We start from the raw sequence: 12,050 nt of genomic DNA, 5'->3' as shown, positions 1-12,050 counted from the left end.
ACCACCAATTTTTTACCAACAGACCCAGATATCCTTTAAAAGCACAAACCTAAGTCCGGTAATCAATGCTTTATTAGCACTTTATCCTATTTGGAAAAGACCTAGATGTAATCTCATTTAACATCCAAGCAGAACTTCCTTAAAAATTACCCAGGAAGACTCTGAGACAAGATTAGCAGCCATTTTAACGTGAGCTTATTTGACCTTCAGCAAACCTAGATGGAATCCCTCCTGGTTCTAAACCTTACCAGCTTGGACAGATGAGTAGATGGCATGTTTTTTTCCACCAAAGTGGAAATATGCCATCCATGTCAGGCCAGAGAAGACAGTGAATTTCCCAAAACAAACAGAGTTTCTACAGGGACTTGGGAATAGTCCTTAAAAGTCTCCATCCTGAGACAGACGAATCACAGTTGGCTCCAATTATAGCCATTAACGCGGGAAATGAATGAGGGAGAGAAACCTCTAGGTTTCAATCCCTCTATGATGCAGGCTTGGAAGGGCCGGTGATACCAATTTCCAAAGGGATCATTCATATCCTCACTGAGGTCTTGAGAGGGTCCCCAGTTGGGGTCTTGAGGAGGAATAACAAGCGCTCCAGTTGGAAAGCAAGACCATCCATGGGCTCACCCATCTCTTGATCCCCGTATTCTTAAGCAGTGGCCAGGACGCCCCATTTTTCTGCTTCAGAGAGGGTCTGATTTAACAGAAGCCTTACATCCGAGTTTGGAAAACTTTGAGGTCCCCCCTCATCTCAGGTCTTGTCGCAGCCCCTCCCTTTGGTCCGCCTTGGAGCACTACCTGTTCTCGAAGAGGGTCAAGCCCTCGAGCACCAGCAGGGGTTCCAAGATAGGGAGGGACAGGTTAGGGGACCTGATCTTACCCCAGGAAGGGTGAAGCCAGGCAGGATTCCCCTGCAGACTCCGTGTGCCAATCAACTTTTGATGTGGATGTGATGTTCCTTGATTCCTCCCTACCCCACTGGGGGTTGGGGGTCCAAATGAAAGCAGTAGGAGGCTGGATCAATCCTACATGGTGAAAATCAGAACAAAAGAAAATGAGCCACCTTTTTCCCAGTTAGCACCCAGAAGGCAAAGTCACTCAGGTGGCCAAGTCTCATCCTCCAACTTGTATTGTGGCCGTGCCCCAGACAAAAGCAAATGAGTTGCCTTCGTCAGTTAAAACCAGGAAGGCATTCGAGTGAATGATATTGAGTGATTTACAGGTCTGATACCCTTCCTGTAACCTATAATGCCAGGGAGAGATTCTGAAGGAAGAAGGGTGTTGGTCGGGGAGTTAATTACTCATCCACAAGGAGAGAGGAAAAGGCATCCCTTACTTCAATTTCTTAAAGCTGATTAGGGAGACTTGGGAAGAGGGACAAGGCATTCCCCACCTCAGTTCTCCTCATCTTTTCCTGATGTGTGGCCCTACTCTCGCCTCTGACAGCCAGAGCCCTGCCAATCCCCCCATCCCCACCCCCGACCCCATCCTCTCTGAAAGGTGCTGGGAGAAGTCGCACTTACCCAAGCTTGGCCCTACCTCCAGAGAGCAACCCTGGCTTCCCCACCCTTAAGACTCCTTTAGAACTCAGTGGATACTCCAGACTTCTTTAAGTAGAGTTGTTCTTTCTGGCACAGCCACCGGGAGGGGCAAGATGGGGCACCCAGGGAGGGGAAATCCACCTGGGATAAGCCCTGATGGGACCGAAAAGTTGGGAGATCCCTTAGATCTTAGTTTTTTTGCCCTGCTTGGCCATTCCTTCACATAAGTGGTGTAACCAGTTCAAAGGACATCCCAGTAATGCTCAGAAGAGGAGGAGTCAGAAACAGGAGACTGTTCCTTACCAGAACAGGGAACTGCGAGTGAGGTCCCTTGAAGGCCACCCAAGCTACTCACAAGAGAATGTCCAGAGGCCCATCCTGGACTTTCCCCTCATTCTCCTATGGGAGGAATCAGCTAAGAAAAAAGTAGTAGAGGGGTTCTTTCTGGATGCGCAGATGGGCAAGTAAGGAACCAGGTCCCCTGAAGAGCTTTCAGGGGCCCAAAAGGTAGCCTTGGCCAGGCCCCTTAGTGGCTGCTTGCTTTTCTCTAGCTCCCTCTCATCCAGTGATCTGTCCCGAAAGGAGTTCTGAGTCCTCGCCAAACTGACACTCCCAACTTCTTTTGTGGGGATCAGTCGGAAAGGAGCCCAGAGAGCCTGTCACCCAAGACAAGAATGGCGTCCAGGCTAATCGCTCTTACATGGCTGATGGGTGCCTATTTTATGTTATGTCTATTTCACCACAATGTTTAGAATAAATAATTAAAAACAAAACAAAGCTAAAGGACAAAGTAGGTCTTTCGTACTCAGTAGCTTCGTGTGGTTGTTTTAATAACAGTTTTATTGAGCTATAATGCACATACCATAACATTTAACCTTCTAAAGTTCATAATTCTGTGGTTCATAGTATATTCACGAATTTGTGCAACTGTCACCACTGGGTAATTTTAGAGCATATTCGACACCCTGTACAGAACCTCCGTATCTATCAGCAATCACTGTTCATACCTCTTTTCCCCCAATACCTGGCGTGCGCAGATCTACTTCCTGACTCTACAGACTTGCCTATTTTGGATATTTCATATGAATGAGAACGTATAATATGTGGTCGTTTGTGTCTGCTTTCCTCAACGCAGCGTAATGCTATCAAGGGTCAACCACACCATAGCACGTGTCAGTGATTCGTTCCTTTTTATGCCCAATAACATTCCATGTCAGGGATCTACCGACCTGTTCATCCATTCGTCAACTCTTGGTCATACGAGTTGTTTCCACTTTGGGGCGACTGTGATTTGTGTTGCTATGAACGTTGGTGTACAAGTAGTTGTTTGAACGCCTGTTTTTAGTTCTTTGGGTTGTATATCTACACAAGGAATCATTAGGCCATATGGTAACTTTTGGAGGGATGGCCAGACTGTTTTGCCCTGAGATGGCACCGCTTTACGTTCCCCCCTGCAAGGCAATATCTGAGGGCTCCAATTTCTCCACATCCTTGCCAAAACCTGTTATTTTCCTTTTTTTTTTTTTTTTTTCATTAGAGTCAGTGGGTGTAGTGTCATCTCATTGTGGTTTTGATGGGCATTTTGCTTATGACTAATCTGTGGAGCATCTGTTACAAGCCTCTTGATTAATTTTGATTCGTTTTCAGAGTTCTGAATAAAGTTGATTTTTATATCTTTTTTAAGTGTTCACATTGTTTTGGGGGGCAGAGATATTTGAAGGTCCTTACTCCACCATTTCAGAAGTTCCACAGTCCCAGGGACTCATGGGTGGCTCATTGGGTGTCGGCTGGGTGTCGGCCTTCGGCTGGGGTCATGATCTTGGGGCTGGATGGGGTCCTGGGATGGAGCCCCATGTGGGGCTCCCTGCTCAGCAGGAAGCCTGCTTCTCCCTCTCCCACTCTCCCACTCACACTCCCCCTGCTTGTATTCCCTCTCTTGCTGTCTCTCAGACTGTGTCAAGTAAATAAATACAATCTTTAAAAAAAGAAAAGTGCCACGGTCCTGGGTAACTTCCCAGTGGAAAACTCTCATCACATCACCATCAGCATCCCATCCTAGGGGCATTTCTACAACAGACAGAGTCTAACAACATCACCAGAAAAGGACAAAGTAAGCTTGAGTTCTCATCAGCTTGTAGATTCTCTAATTCTTAGTTATTGTTCCCCATCTTGTCTCCTACAAGAGTCCAGCAGCAGGAAGGGTGGGAGGCTCGGCGGCCCTCCCTATGGTTCCCTGCACTGTGCTTTGCCTGCCCTAGAAGATTAAAAGTTGTTTGAAGATACGGTGTCTCCATCTGGGCTGGGGCTTTAGTCTGTGCTGTCCAGTGTGGTTGCTATCGGCCACAGGTGGTTACCGAGATTGAAACCAAAACTGATTAAAATTAAATGAAATTTAAAATTCATTTCCTCGGTTTCACTAGCCACAATTCAAGCGCTCAGCAACCATATGCGGCTGCTGTAGAGGACGGCACAGATCCAGAACATTTCCACCGTCGCACTGCTCCTGATACTTCCTCTCCAGATGTCTTTGAGCACGTGACCAGTGCTGGAGTCCAATGGCTGAAGAGGACCTGAGCATGAAGTCTCCTTCATATGCAAACAGGAACCATCCCTGATGGGTGCTGATTTCTTTTTTTAAAAGATTTATTTATTTGGTGGGGAGGAGGGGCAGAAAGACAATCTTCAAGCAGACTCCCTCCTGAGCACAGAGCCCAATGTGGGGCTCGATCTCATGACCCATAAGATCTAGACCTGAGCTGAAATTAAGAGTCAGATGTTCAACCAACTGAGCCACCCAGGCACCCTGGCTGCAGATTACTTTGAATAGACAAGGTAATGTATGAAAAATGTGACTTTTCTGGGTCATTTCTTACTATTTGCTTTGTTCCAGCATAGTTCTGTGCCAGAGAGAAAGAATGTCTAAAGAAAATACCCTCAGTGCTACTATTGTGATTGGCTCCCAGGCCCCAGGGCCATTTCTCTCTTTAGCAAGCACTCACTCGAGGGCAACCTAAAATCATTTGTCTTATAATCCTCTCCAGATCTCCTGGTTCCTCAGCCAAGGCTGTTACTAGCATTCCCTCTTCCTCTCCTAGACCAGCAGCTGGTCTCAGGAAGATTTAGTAAGGATTATAATATAGACCCTTTGCGCAGAAAGAGAGCAAATGAGAAGCCCAAGTCGAGAGAAGGGCCGCCAACCACTCAGTCGTGGCCCAGTGCTGGCTGCAAGCAAAGGGATCCTCTGGTATTAGCTGAGAATTACTGAACACCAACTTCAAGCCAACGTCAAGCCAACATCAACAACAACTGTCCCCACACTCGGGAGTGTCCCACATTTGGTTTAATGCTCTGCGGCCACCATCTTGATATTCATAATCATTTCTGAGCATTTTCATTTCTGCCTAAGCCCTTTAAATTATGTCGCTGGTCCCATCTGCATAAAGCCAGGCCTTTTCCATGGAAGGTGTTCATCTGTGAGCAAGAGACAGAACAGGCGAGAGAAGGGACATGGGGAGAAGCTGAGTGGGCACTGAGTGAAGGAAGCCATGCATGACAGGCGGGAGCCACAGAGTCTCCTGGGGAAGGCCGGGGGGGGGGGGGCACTGGAATTCAGGCATTAAAGGGGTAAATGCTTGCTTGCTGCAAGAATGTGGCTCTTCAGGGAAACTCTGGGGACATATGACAAGGGTCTCTGTGTTATAACTTTGTTTTACCATAATATGGACAGTTTATTCTCTTCCCCAACTTTTGCCTAACTTCATGTAAGCAGGTAAAAACGAAGAATTGACAAGTCTCCTTAATGTCCATTTGAAGCAAAATTTTCAATGTTTGAAAGTAAATTCAATCAGCAAACTTGAAATGATCACTTTTCATTCAATATACCTAACAAGATACTGTCACTTATCAGCAAGCCATCCAATATATTTCTGATGTGGCTCACTTAAGCAACTGCCTTTGGCTCAGATCATGATTGCAGGGTCCTGGGATGGCCTGCTTGGCTCCCTGCTCAGCGGGGAGTCTGCTTCTCCCTCTGCCTCTCCCCCTGCTCTTGGCGTGCTCTCCTTCTCTCTCAAATAAATAAAATCTTTAAAATATATACAGAGAGATAGATAGATGCTTAAAAGAGCGACCGAGTGACATTAGAACATAAAGGGACACTTAAGTCTTACACACAGAAGTGGAAATAGCTAAACATCACCTTTTATTTAAAAAGGGCTCAAGGGGCACCTGGGTGGCTCAGTGGGTTAAGCCTCTGCCTTCAGCTCAGGTCATGATCTCAGGATCCTGGGATCGAGCCCCACATCAGGCTCTTTGGTCGGCAGGGAGCCTGCTTCCCTCTCTCTCTCTGCCTGCCTCTCTCTCTGATCTCTCTCTCTGTCAAATAAATAAATAAATAAAATATTTTTTAAAAAGGGGGAGGCTCAAAATTCTAGACTTTTTTGGGTTTGGTTAGGAAAGGAGGTATAACTGTTGAAATACTTTCATGAGAAGAAAACAAGATAAAGAATTGTGGGAGAACAGAGTGCCAGAGTCAGCCTGATAATTATGAACAATAAGACGTTGTAGTAAGCTCATTTCAACTGCAGGAACAAATTGAACATTTGGTGTTTAGCAAGATAAGGTGATGCACAAAACTTGTTGCTTTAATTCCATGTAAATGGAGCTGAAAATGCACTTGGCTTTCTGGCCACTTGCTAGCTATCTGCGTAAGTTCAAGGTATTTGCTTTTTTCAGTACTAAAAAAAATCAGCTAATTTTACAAAACAAAATAAAACCAAAAAATGGGCATCCTTCATAGCTCCTTCTTTAGGGCCCACCTGACACACCACCTCGTCTCCCAGGACAAGCCAGAAGAATATTTAGAATATTTGAATTTATTAAACTGGCCAGTCCGTTCAGCCTGAGGAAGCTAGAGTGTCTGAGCCAACAGCACTCCTCTGACGGGGTTTTAAGGGGGAGCACCTCAGATGGGGAAAGGCCCTCACCAGGCTTGAGGGAGATGAGCCCCGGAGAAGTCGTTCTTCTTTGAAGGTGGGGAGGGGAGAACATGGTGAAAACACTCACCTCGGATGTCTGGGTGGTGCAGTCAGTTAAGCATCTGCCTTTGGCTCCGGTCATGATCCTAGAGTCCTGAGATCGAGTCCCATATGGGGCTCCCTGCTCAGCACGGAGCTTGCTTTCTTCCTCTGCCTGTTGCTCCCCCTGCTTGTGCTCTCTCTCTGACAAATAAAAAAAAAATAAAGCCTTGGAGCACGTGATTGGCTCAGTGGGTTAAAGCCTCTGCCTTCAGCTTGGGTCATGATCTCGGGGTTCTAGGATCGAGCCCCGCGTCAGGCTCTCGGCTGGGCGAGGAGCCTGCTTCCCTCCCCGCCCCTCTGTCTGCCTCTCTGCCTACTTGTGATCTCTCTGTCAAATAAATAAATAAATAAAATCTTGAAAAATAAAATAAAATAAAACCTTAAAAAAACAAAACACGAGGCGCCTGGGTGGCTCAGTGGGTTAAGCCTCTGCCTTCGGCTCAGGTCATGATCTCAGGGTCCTGGGATCGAACCCCGCATCAGGCTCTCTGCGTAGCAGGGAGCCTGCTTCCCCCCACCCTCTCTGCCTACTTGTGATCTCTCCCTCTCTGTCAAATAAATAAATAAAATATTTAAAACAAAACCAGTGTCCTCAAGCTGCCCTTCAAGTGAGTGTTTGCTACAGAGAAGCGAAGTTCATCTTGCCCGGTCACATGATCATTGGAGACCCAGGCCAGCTCCCACAACGTTACCTGCAAGGACAAGAGAGAAAAACTGGGGCCCAGTTCAGTCTAGCCCTGGTTCTAGGACAGTTAACATTGTGCCCTATGGAAGAATGTCCAGGAGATGAGCCACCAGACCTGAAAGTGGGGCTGGGACAGAGAATGGCTAATGTCATTCCCACCTTTTCCTGTTCATACACGATAGTCCCCAAATACACAAGGCCCCTTTTCTTCCAAAATTGCTACAGCAGAGAAAGCTCGATTCAATTAAAATGTGCAAATGGGCTGACCATAAACCCCAGGCCACCTAGCCCATATACTACCCTTGAGTGAACTTGAGAAAGGCACTCCCCTCCGGGCAGAGGCGGCTTCCTGAGCCCCTAGCTCGGGGAGTGAGGGGTGCCTTTGCACATGCTGGAAAGAGTCCCAACCCCCACCACACCCTGGGGAGATACAGCTTCACAGCGCAGCTTGGCCAGCAAAATGTGGGCTCAATTTCACCATCACTTTCCCACCCATTTGGTTGGGCACCCTTGCTCAGTGAACAGCCTGCACAGCTGCACTCAGCGGTTCTGCTTAATCACCAAACATTAAGCTGTTCTACAGCAGGAGGAAAGCAATTCACCTGGCCTGATTCTTATCATGTGTCATTTACTACAATTCTTAAAACATCATGGCAATAACAGTTTTTTAAGAGGAGGGCTATTGACTCAAGAGCTTCTCAGGAAATTTTCAGGTTATATAAAAGTGAAAAAAACTTAGATAAAACTCAGAAAGACATCTGGGCCTTGGCCCAGCAGCAGAGAAACAGATGATGTGGTCTGTACACTCAGCTGGAGGTGAGTTCAGCTTCTGCCTGCATGGCCTTGGGCAGGTCATTTAACCTCAGTCTCCCCATCTGGAAAATGAAGATAAACATGTGTACCTCAGGGTACACCCAGGGTACCGGGGTGGCTTAGTCAGTTAAGCATCCGACTCTTGATTTCGACTCAGGTCATGATCTCAGGTTCAGGAGATCGAGCCCTACATGAGGTTCCACACACAGCAGGGTGTGTGTGTGGGGGGGGTCTGCTCAAGAGTCTCTGTCCCTCTCCCCCTCCTCTCTAAATAAGTAAATAAATAGATAAATAATTTTTATTAAAAATAGTGACCTCACAGGGCTATTCTGAAGATAACAGAAAGTAACATTCATTCAGCTAATACTTACTGAACATTTCTCACATCCAGGCACTGAAACAAAACCATGAGTTTATAGCCAGGTTCCCTACCATTTGGTATGGGGTCAAAAATAATATAACATTTCCATTAGGATAAGAGTTATGAGAGGGTATGATGGGGGGTGTGGACTGACCTGGTCAGGTGGGTTGGGGATAGTTCCTACTTAGTCTGTGATGTGAAAAAAGAATGGAGAGTATGAAGCAATGAGAGGGGTAAAGACAGACCCAATCAGAGGAGAAGGGCATGCGCAAGAGTCCTGTGGCAGGAAGAAGTTTGGCTCCATCATGGAAGCAAGGCCCCTGGGACTGGAACGCAGTAATATCAAAGGAGGCTGGAGGGAGGTAGCTGAAGCCAAACTGGGCAGAGTCTTGAGGCCACGGTAAGGATATGGCTCATCATCCTATGAGCAACAGGAAGTGAAGGTTGACTCTTAATGCAAGAGGGGGCAAGAGGCGAGAGGAGGCAAGTGTGATAGGATTACATTGCTTTTTGAAAAAAACCACGCTGGTTGTGGAGTAGAAAACAGATGAGAAGGGAGCCAGAGTGGTGTGAAGACCAATTGGTAGGTCACTGCAGATGTGCAGGGGAGATGGGGTGTGGCCTGGACTTGAATGGTGGTGATGGGGTGAGGAAAAGGGGTTTCACTGGGGAAGAAGAGGGAAGCAATGTGGTGGGAGGGGCCGAGAGCTTCATCCAGGCTTCATCCAGGCGACTCCCAGACTTGAGACGCATGGTTCTAGATGGACGTTGGTGTCATTCGCTAGGACAGGCAATGCCAGAAGAGGACCATGTTGAAGGGGAAGGTCCTAATTTAGTTTAGGGAATCCTGAACTTAAGATGTTTTCCCTCCAAAAGAAAGCAGTTGTGCCTGCACCTCTGACCTCAAAGGAAAAATCCACAACGATCCACTACAGGTAAAAATCCATGAGCCATCTGGGTAGGGGTGGGCCCTGAAGCCACAGCTGTGGAGGGAGCCACCTCAACGCTGCTTGGATCATTTGCAAACTTAATTAAATTGCTTATTCTTGTATTGTGTATTCTCGTTCTGCATTCAAGTCAACAAATAAATATTTTATTTTATTTAAAGTCATCTCTACACCCAATGTGGGTCTTGAACTCACGATCCCGAGATCAAGAGCCACACACTCTTCTGACTGAGCCAGCCAGGCACCCCCTCAACAAATATTTTAAAATTTTTATGCTGTTCCTGAAGATTTTATATCTCTGAAAATATGGCAAGAAGTCATCTGGGCACGGAGGGCAAGTGTCCAAGAGAAGCTTCCACCCAGAGAAATCTCTGGAAACCTGAATGTATTAGCTATACATGGCTGTGTGACAAATTAGTCAGAAAGTTAGCAGCTCAGAATAACAAATGTCTTACCCCACAGTCTCTGCAGGTGAGGAATTCGGGAGCCACTGAGTCCGGTGCTTCTGGGTTTGCGTTCCTCGTGAGGTGATAGTCAGGAGGCTGGCTGGGGCTATGTCGCCTGAAGGAGCTGTTGCCAAAAGATGCTCATTGACAGGTGGTGGCGGGAGGCCTTGTTCTCTGCCACGTCGACCTGTCCACAGAGCTGCTGGAGTGTCCCCACAGCATGGCACCTGGCTTCCTCAGAGCGAGGGATCCGAGAGAGACTGGAGCCACAATGGCTTTTCTGTCCCAATTTCAGATGTCACACACGGGCTTTTCCCACCACATTCTAGTCACAAAAAAAAATGAGGCCCTAAGTCCAAGCCGTGCATGACAGGAGGGGAATTAGGCTTCACCTATGGGAGGGAAGAACATCAAAGACCTTGTGGAGATTTTTTTTAAACCTCTTGCTGAAATTACCTAGTTAAGGTCTTTGACCCCAAACAGCTCCCTCCCTCTGGGCTTCTCCAGGGTCTTTCACATTCAGAGGGAGTGGGCACTGGACCCACGTCAGCTGATTTCCCCGGCTTTTACACCCACCTGTTGTTAAGCCCAGAGCTCTCACTGCATCCTTCTGAGAAGACAAAGGGTGAGGTTCAAGTTGAGAAGTGAGGCCAGTGAGGAGCTGGTTGTCTACACTGGATCTCCATGGCTTCCTTCACCTTCCTCCTCCTCAGAGAGGCCCAGGTGATGTCGTCCCCACTGAACTCATTTTTGAAAGTCTAGCTTATAAACACCTAGACTAGTTTTTAAACCAGGATACCGATGCGCTTGTGGCTGCACCAGGAATCCTCAGGCCTGAGGAATGCAGGTCCATTCAGAGCTCTACACTCTGGGCAACTCCAAGGGGTGAGTTGCACACAAATACCCAAGGGCTCCTTCTTTGGGAAACAGGACCAAGGAGTAGAGGTGAAGACCTTTGGAGAAGCAAGGATGTCCACTCCTGGCTTCCTCCAGCTACACTGAGGGCCTCAACACACAAGGTCAGTCCTACCTGGTCCTGGACCAATCTGGACCAAGGCAAGTAGAATATTTATACCCTTCAGGGTCTGGAACTCAGCTACTCATGGGAATCTTGGTATCCCAGGTGCTAGCTTGGACAGTCTCTCCACACCAGAGCTGTACTCATTAGAGCGCACAGACAAAAGAATAGTGGTTTTTATATTGGTTCTATGCCCAGCGTGGAGCCCAGTGTGGGGCTTGAACTCACAACCTTGAGATCAAGACCTGAGCTGAGATCAAGAGTCAGACGCTTAACCGCCTGAGTCATCCAGGTGCCCCAACGGTGGTTTTTAAAAAATCAATTTCACTCTCCTGTTATAGGTCAGACATAAGGCATCCAGGCTGGAAGGAATGTGTCTCCACAGCATCAGAGACCTAAGAACATTGGTCTTTGGGCTTTCCTTTTGTCCTCACAATCCAAGATCGCTGCCGTCATGCCCCATTCCAACCATTGGGAGATGGGGGCCTGTTGCTTCTTTCCCTTAAGGACACAGCCCAGAGGGTACCCACTTCTCTATGACTCACATCCTATTCGCCAGAACCTGGTAGATGGCCACACGAGGCTACAAGGGAGGCTAGGAGATGTAGGTTTGATTCTGGGTAGCCACTGGGCCAGCTAAGAAGCTGGTGTGTCTTGGTAGAAGAAATGAAACACGGGTATAGGACGGCCAGCAGTTTCCACCATCGGAATGTAGTCTACTCCTTGCCACGATCACAATTAGGATAATTAAAGTTTATCAAGGACATTCCAGATACCAGGCACTGTGCAAGGGGCTGACCAGCATTATACCCCAGTATAAAAAGGCACCACACGTCTGTGACTTTTCCTGCTTACACAGGAGGAAACTGAGATTCAGAGATATCAGCTACTCTTTCCAGTTCACCCAACAGGGCAGGTCAAAGCCTGCTTTTAGACCACCCAGCTAATTCCACATTGAAACCGCGACCTAGAGCAGCGGTTGTCTGCTAGAAACAGAACCCAAGTCACATACGTAATTTTAAATTTCCTAGTGGCCACATTTTTTAGAAGTTTCAAAAAACTAATTTATAGTATACATTATGATAAAAGATATTTTATTTAACCCCAAGGTATTTCAGATATTATCATTTCAACATGTAATCAATATAGAACATTATT

This window comes from Mustela nigripes, chromosome 1 (assembly GCF_022355385.1).
Source record: "Mustela nigripes isolate SB6536 chromosome 1, MUSNIG.SB6536, whole genome shotgun sequence".
Taxonomy (NCBI): domain Eukaryota; kingdom Metazoa; phylum Chordata; class Mammalia; order Carnivora; family Mustelidae; genus Mustela; species Mustela nigripes.
The sequence above is the reverse complement of the archived record's forward strand: the minus strand, read 5'-3'. Positions refer to the sequence as shown.